Consider the following 8,701-nt stretch of genomic DNA (forward strand, 5'->3'; position numbering starts at 1 on the left):
CCTAACAACTAAAAAAGTTTTAAGCAGAACATGAAACATGAGAAACTACTACAACAAGGCTAAGGACTGGAACCATAACCGTGAGAAATCGTCTCAGGTTACTTGAATGTAACCCTGTTCCTTGAAAAAGCGGGAACGAGATGCTGCCCTTAATAACGCTATTGAGAACATTCTTTGTTCGACCGGTTGCAAAGCACGTGTGTCAAATAAGCCAAGAATTGGCTTAAATAACCTCTGTGTAAACGCCGCCTCACTGGAAGTGTCTGGACCCCCAAGGTTGTGAAGTGTGTGCGCACAAACATTGAAAAGGTCTCACACATGCCTAAGGGATGTTGGCTCAAGGACATATGAGCCCGGAGTAGCATGGACATCCAAACTATAGAATCTGATAAATGTGTGCAGAGAGGACCAACCTGCTGCATCACACACTTGCTGCAAGGGTGCTCCTCTTGCTAAAACCATTGAAGATGCAACACCCCTGGTTGAATGGGCCCTAACTCCTAAAGGCGAAGTTTGACCATGCGCCTCGTAGGCTAGGGCAATAGCATCCCTCACCCAATGTCAAGTCAAGTCACCTTTATTTATATAGTGCTTTAAACAAAATACATTGCGTCAAAGAAACTGAACAACATTCATTAGGAAAACAGTGTGTCAATAATGCAAAATGACAGTTAAAGGCAGTTCATCATTGAATTCAGTGATGTCATCTCTGTTCAGTTTAAATAGTGTCTGTGCATTAATTTTCAATCAAGTCAACAATATCGCTGTAGATGAAGTGACCCCAACTAAGCAAGCCAGAGGCGACAGCGGCAAGGAACCGAAACTCGATCGGTGACAGAATGGAGATAAAAATCTTGGGAGAAACCAGGCTCAGTTGGGGGGCCAGTTCTCCTCTGACCAGACGAAACCAGCAGTTCAATTCCAGGCTGCAGCAAAGTCAGATTGTGCATAAGAATCATCGTTTCTTGTGGTCTTGCCCTGGTGGTCATCTGAGACAAGGTCTTTACAGAGGATCTGTATCTGGGGCTCTAGTTGTCCTGGTCTCCGCTGTCTTTCAGGGATGTAGAGGTCCTTTCTAGGCGGCGATCCACCATATGGTCTGGATACGTACTGGATCCGAGTGACTACAGTGACCCTCTGATCTGGATACGGACTGGAACTGGTGGCTATGGTGACCTCGGAATAAGAGAAACAGACTAATATTAGCATAGATGCCATTATTCTAATGATGTAGCAAGTACATCGGGTGTTATGGGAAGTGTTCCCGGTTCCGGATTACCTAATTAATGCAGCCTAAAAATCCTTTAACGGATTTGGATTTAGCATATTAGTATGTTATGTGTAAGCCAGGTTAAAAAGATGGGTCTTTAATCTAGATTTAAACTGCAAGAGTGTGTCTGCCTCCTGAACAATGTTAGGTAGGTTATTCCAGAGTTTAGGCACCAAATTGAAAAAGGATCTGCCACCCGCAGTTGATTTTGATATTCTAGGTGTTATTAAATTGCCTGAGTTTTGAGAATGTAGTGGACGTGGAAGAAAAGTAACAGAAGCTCATTCAAATACTGAGGTTCTAAACCATTCAGGGCTTTATTAGTAATAAGCAATATTTTAAAATCTATACGATGTTTGATAGGGAGCCAGTGCAGTGTTGACAGGACTGGGCTAATATGGTCATACTTCCTAGTACTAGTAAGAACTCTTGCTGCTGCATTTTGGTCAAGCTGTAGTTTGTTTTCTAAGCATGCAGAACAACCACCCAATAAAGCATTACAATAATCCAACATTGAGGTCATAAATGCATGGATTAACATTTCTGCATTTGACATTGAGAGCATAGGCTGTAATTCAGATATATTTTTGACATGGAAAAAATGCAGTTTTACAAATGCTAGAAGCGTGGCTTTCTAAGGAAAGATTAATATCAAATAGCACACCTAGGTTACTAACTGATGACGAAGAATTGACAGAGCAGCCATCAAGTCTTAGACAGTGTTCTAGATTATTACATGCAGAGTTTTTAGGTCGTATAATTAACACCTCTGTTTTTTCAGAATTTAGCAGTAAGAAATTACTCATCATCCAGTTTTTTTATATCGACTATGCATTCCATTAGTTTTTTTAAATTGGTGTGTTTCACCAGGCCGCGAAGAAATATAGAGCTGAGTATCATCAGCATAACAGTGAAAGCTAACACCATGTTTCCTGATGATATCTCCCAAGGGTAACTGAGCCTTGAGTTACTTGGAAGCATTACAGAACCTATCCTTGGAAGCATTACAGAATTACATCACAGAAACTTATGTTAGAGCTTCAATGCTCATTCAATGTTAAGTGCAAAACTTGCCAACATGAAAGATGAAAGATCTGTCTTATGAATTAATTTTTTTTTTGCAATGCAGAAGGATAGTTTTTAATGTGATAGAAGTTCTATGCACAGCAACTTATGTTAGAGCTTAAATGCACAGGCTTGTCAGTTTAGAGCTTCTGAGAACACTAATGCTCAGTTAGTGCCTCTGATCAAATGGAGTGAAAATAAGCCCAAATATGTGAAAAGCTTCTCTCTCAGTGAGAGTAAGTTGCTTTATACAAAGTTAAGTGCAGATTTGCCAACATGAAATATGTTTCTGGCTTTTTTTTTTTAAGTAATGGTTTAGTTGTATCTTATGTTTATGTTTGGTTACTTAATTCCTGGACCTTGGTTAAGTGGAGCCTGGTAGGGAGGTGGGTGCCTGTTTTGTTTTGTTTGTTTTCTCCTGTTTATGTTAGCAGGGAGGTAAGAATTAATTTTTTGTTATCTGATTGCTAGGTTAGTTGTGTGTAGAGTAGTAAATTTGTTTATTGCAATATATTTTGGCAATTTGCCCCCAGACTTGACTTGACTTGTGTGTATGACGGAAGGAAAAACTCAGTTTAGCCACATACTCTCAACTTCCGTGTATTAAAATGCCATGACAAGTCAGCGATCCTGAAAAGAGCTAGGCATTACATGCAGGACAATGTCATGCTATAATTTTTTTCTGACTTTAGGCCAGCCACAACTACCAAGAGAAAGAGCTTTATTCCAGTCTTGAAGAAGATGACAGCACTCTGTCTCCAGCCCTTCCTCACCTATCTGGTGGTAATTAAACAACGACACAAAGGTGAGCAGATGATATTCGACTCTCCTCAATAGACGTAGGATTTTGTCACTTCACTGTCACAGAATTTGTATTCGGCAGTACTACAAACAGCGGGAGGGCAGCGGCTACCATCTCCTTTCAACTCAAAGAGATGAGGTCTATTGTGATCCTAACTGCCCTAAAGAGGACAATAACAAGGAGGTCATGGACTCTTGTTAATTTCTTTTTGGAATCTTGCCTCAGTACTGTACGTACGTCCGCAGACTGGTAAATAATAATTATTTATTTTTATTTATCATTACTATTTTTCAGGCTAATGGAAAGCAGATTCGATCATTACGTTTTTGGCTTGGTGGGCCTTTTGGGGGGACATGTCTTGTGTTGACGTGGAATGGTCATGCATCAACATGTGTTCCCTTATCAAAACCTACTCTCGATGCTGCACTCATTTGATTACATGCACCTGAGGATTATAAATAGACGTGAAACGGACACATCTTCAGGTTTCTTTGTCTTCAGAGACCGCATTGTGTGTGTGTGTGTCACACTGCTGAAAGCATTATAGTTTAAAAGAAAGCATGTTGAGAGTAAAAGTGAAAGTTTTAACAACTTACTATTCTTACTGAATCTGTAAGAGATGCGTTCCTCGCTCTTCATGGCCGATCTCTGAAGAAAAAATTGCATTCTGCTGCTGAGTTCTAGAGTGGTAGATATGAACACAGCGGTTCACTTCCTATACGCACTAGGCTCTTTTCTCTCACAAGGAACAAGCTGCTTCCCGCTCATTAAGATTGCGCTTTGATCTGGCTGAAGATTAAGTACCGGGCATTCCCCTCTCTTGTGTTCTCACCAGATCGGAAGGTCTGAAGTGTGCCCGGGCACGTCTTAGGATTGGGCAGAGGTTGCTGCAGCTCTTGCTTCTGTTGAGATGACATTGAAAGTGCTGCCTCCGAGCGCTCCGTTATAAGCACATGAGGAGTTACTAGGTGGTGACTCATGTATTGACTACATTAAAGCCTTAGAGTGAGATATTTTTTACATAATGATTTCCTTGGCAAAAGAGACGCTAACGGGCTGTCTCTCCCCTAGAGGAGCATCATCACTTTAAAATGAATAAAATAAATAAATAAAAAAGAGACAGCCAGTGCTCCCTAACAAGCCATGTAGCAACATCTACACATGAAAGGAAAGCAATTCATGCTGTGGGTCAGACTAGTGCTGCCCTGTACACCATGGGGTTTCTGCAGACATATAAGGCTGGTCTTCTTAAAGATCTGAGCGCCAGGAGGAGGATTTCTACAAGTTTCTCACTCACTGTTGTTAAGTGTCATGACTGTCAAAAAAAAAAAAAAAAAAAAAAGCCCAGTCCTGACCCGATCCAGCTCCTCTGGGGCAGGATGTACAAAGAGATAATGTGGCGTTTGAGAGAGCTTGTAGCACTTGGCAGCCACTATGGTCAAATATCTCCCCCTGGGTAGAAGGGACTGTGGAGAAATGCTACAGGACTCAGTTTGTGTATCATCCTCCGCGTTTCAACAGAGTGGTCTCCACTTCCGTGGAACCAGAATGATTTGTTGACACAGGAATTGCAAACTCTGCTAGGGCCATAGAACGTGTCCCCCTGCCAAACAGACAAGTCAGACTTTTGCAGCCGGTTTTTCTCATTCCCAAGAAAGATGGGCAGTTGCGTCTGATTTTAGATCTCCGTGTGTTGAACTGATACCGCGATACATAAAAAAAGTAAAAAATGCTGACAATCAAGATGATTGCGTCTCAGATCCAATCAGATGATTGGTTTGTGACTATCGATCTAAAGGACGTGTATTTTCACATTGAGATCTTGCCACAACACAAGAAGATCCTGAGGTTTGCTTTCGAGGGCGGAGCTTACCAGTATCTGGTTCTTCCATTTGACTCGATCACGATGCAGGCACAGCTGTCTCCTGCACGCCTCGAATCCATACTAAACATCCTAAGAACATCAAGCTAGGCCAGAAAGCACTTGTTCACCACTTTCAGAGAGTCTTAGTTCTCATGGCAGCTGCATCCACGGTGATACCTTTGGGCCCCTTGAGATGGTTTCAGTTGTAGCTCAGAGCCAGGGGATTTCATCCAAGGGCAAATCCCCAGAAGCGAATAAGGGTTAAGCACCAGGGGCTTTGTACCCTATCTATGTGGTTCAGAACCCGGTTTTTGACTTTGGGTCCCACTCTAGATCCATGTTGTCATTGCAAGATGCTAATGACAGATGCTTCCCTCACAGGTTGGGGTGCTGTCTTGGATGGCTGTCCAGCCCAAGGGATCTGGAGAAGTCATCTTCTCGAATGGCACATCAATTGCCTCCAAATAAAGGTTGTATTTCTGGCCCTGAAACACTTCATCTAGCAGTTAAGCGGCTACCATGTCCTAGTGCGGGTGGACAATATGGCGGTAGTCTCTTACATAAACCACCAGGGCAGACTGCGTTCATGCCGCCTGAACAGGCTATCACAGTTTCTGCTATTGGCACAGGACAAGTCGCAGGGCGATGTGCATTCCTGGGCATATGAATGTGGGAGAAATTGTCCTCAGGCACATGTCCTGATACTCTCAGAGTCTATGTGGCCGCCATTTTGGCTTGCCATGCTCTGATTGATGGGGTTCCTGTGTAAAAGAACGACAGTCCTAGTGGCCAGCCTCAACTGCTTGGCTCCACGAATGAAGCAGGCGAATAAAGGGTGCTTTTACACAGGTTTCTGACCCTAAAGATGTTTTTTTTCTAATGGCTATTACTTCTCTGAACAGAATCTGGATTTGCAGGCTCTGTCAGTCTCGCCGTCTTGCCTAGACTTTTCCCCTGGTCTGGTCAAAGCTATTTTGCATCCTCACCCTAATTATCTTCCAACAGTTCCATTCTCGACCATACATCTGGTCTTTCTTGAAGCCTTCTGCCCTCCGCCGTTCATGACAACAGAGTACGAAAGACTTCACTTACTGTGTCCAGTACATTCTCTTTAGATTTACGTCCACCCCACCTACCAGTGGTGTAAGTCGGACCAGCTTTTCATATGCTATGGGGGCTGCAACCAGGAGGCAGCTGCCACTAAACAGACTATGTCACATTGGGTGAGGGATGCTATTGCCCTAGCCTATGGGGACCATGGTCAAGCTTCGCCTCTATGGGGTAGGGCCTTTCAACCAGGGGGATTGCATCTTCTATGGCTTTGGCAAGAGGCATCCCCTTGCACCAAGTATGTGATGCAGCAGTTTGGTCCTCTCTGCACACACTTGTCAGATTCTAAAGTTTGGATGTCCAGGCTCCGGGCTCACCTGTCCTCGAGTCGACAACCCAGAGTCATGTCTCAGACCACTTCAATGTTTGTGTGCACACACTACACATCCTCGGGGTTCCATTCAGGGCTTTATAAGTAATAAGCAAGATTTTAAAATCCATACAATGTTTGATAGGGAGCCAGTGCAGTGTTGACAGAACTGGCTAATATGGTCATACTTTCTGGTTCTCGTAACAACTCTAGCTTCTGCATTTTGGACTAGCTGGAGTAACCCTAAGGTCATGAACTCATTAATTAAAATTTCTGCATTTGACATTGAGAGCATAGGTTGTAATTTAGATATATTTTAAGATGTTAAGTGCAGTTTTACAAATGCTAGAAATGTGGCTTTCAAAGGAAAGATTAGCACACTTAGGTTACTAACTGATGACGATGAATTGACAGTGCAGTCATCAAGTCTTAGACAGCATACTAGGTTATTACATGCAGAGTTTTTAGGTTTCTACAATTAAATCATGTTTTTTTCAAATTGATATGTTTCTCTGGGCCACAAAGAAATATAGAGTTGAGGGTCATCAGCATAACAGTGAAAACACTGTGCTTCCTGATGATATCTCCCAAGGGTAAAATGTAAAGCATGAAAAGTAATGGCCCTAGTACTGAGCATTGTGGTACTCCATACTGCACTTGTGATCGATATGATACCACTTCATTCACTGCAATGAATCGATGGCAGTCAGATAGGTACGATTTGAACCATGCTAATGGACTTCCATTAACGCCAGCAAAATTTTCTAGTCTATTCAAGAGAATGTTGTGGTCGATAGTGTTGAACACAGCATTAAGATCCAATAGAATTAATAGAGAGATACAACCAAGATCATATGATAAGACCAAGTCATTTGTAACACACAGATATCATTTTTCTCTAAAAAGGAATATAATTGTGAGGATACTGCCTTTTCTTTAGTATCTTGGACAGAAAATAAAGTTGTGAGATTGGTCTATAATTTACTAGTTCTTTGGGGTCTAGTTGTGGTTTTTTGATGAGAGGCTTAATAACAGCCAGTTTGAAGGTTTTAAAGTGACATGACATACAGCCAAGTATGGTAACCCATACTCAGAGTTTGTGCTCTGCATTTAACTCATCCAAAGTGCACACACAGCAGTGAACACACACCCGGAGCAGTGGGCACCAATTTATGCTGCGGCACCCGGGGAGCAGTTGGGGGTACAGTGCCTTGCTTAAGGGCACCTAAGTCGTGGTATTGCCAATCCCGAGAATCGAACCCACAACCCTAGGGTTAGGAGTCAAACTCTCTAACCACTAGACCACAACTAGTGGGGACCTATCCAATGATGAAGTCAGAAGAGGATCTATGACTTCTGGAAGCACCTCCTTTTAGAAGCTTAGATGAAATAGGGTCTAACATACAGGAAACTCCACGCTGCATCCTCTAGAGGGCGCTATGGGAACGGTTTACCAACACCACCATGCTGAGGGATAGGTGCCTAGTTCACTGTTTCCCCAAGTCAGGACTTGAGGAACAGCATCCCTACTAGCGAAACCACTAGGCTTTATGGCAGGCTCAAGTCTGAATGCTAGACACAATTAGTGAAGCTAACAATAGAGCCTTCATACTAATAGTTCTAAGTGGAGCCCTAGGAAGCGGAGTACACTGCCAACGACTCAGAAGCTAGAGTAATAAGCTAAGAGTACTAATCATGCTCCTATGTGTTGTAATGCTCCTATGTGTTGGGAAGTCGTGGCCTAATGGTTAGAGAGTCGGACTCCCAATCGAAAGGTTGTGAGTTCAAGTCCCAGGCCAGCAGGAATTGTGGGTGGGGGGAGTGCATGTACAGTTCTCTCTCCACCTTCAATACCACGACTTAGGTGCCCTTGAGCAAGGCATCGAACCCCCAACTGCTCCCCGGGCGCCGCAGCATAAATGGCTGCCCACTGCTCTGGGTGTGTGCTCACAGTGTGTGTGTGTGTGTGTGTTCACTGCTCTGTGTGTGTGCATTTCGGATGGGTTAAATGCAGAGCACAAATTCTGAGTATGGGTCACCATACTTGGCTGAATGTCACTTCACTCACTCACTCACTTAATCGGCACAAAGTCCCTCAAATGAAGGGGCCACAGATCTCTGTTGAGAGAGCCCTAGGAACTGTAATCTCAGCATAGCAACCCTCAAGAGAGGGGAGCTACCAGGCTCAAAAACAGCTGATCAGGGAGGCTCACAGAGAGCATCACAACCTGGGCTGAGAAAATGAGGAGGGTCAGAGGAGGCTCAAACAAGAGCCTAACA

The sequence above is a fragment of the Carassius carassius genome, chromosome 29 (assembly GCF_963082965.1).
Source record: "Carassius carassius chromosome 29, fCarCar2.1, whole genome shotgun sequence".
Classification (NCBI taxonomy): Eukaryota; Metazoa; Chordata; class Actinopteri; order Cypriniformes; family Cyprinidae; genus Carassius; species Carassius carassius.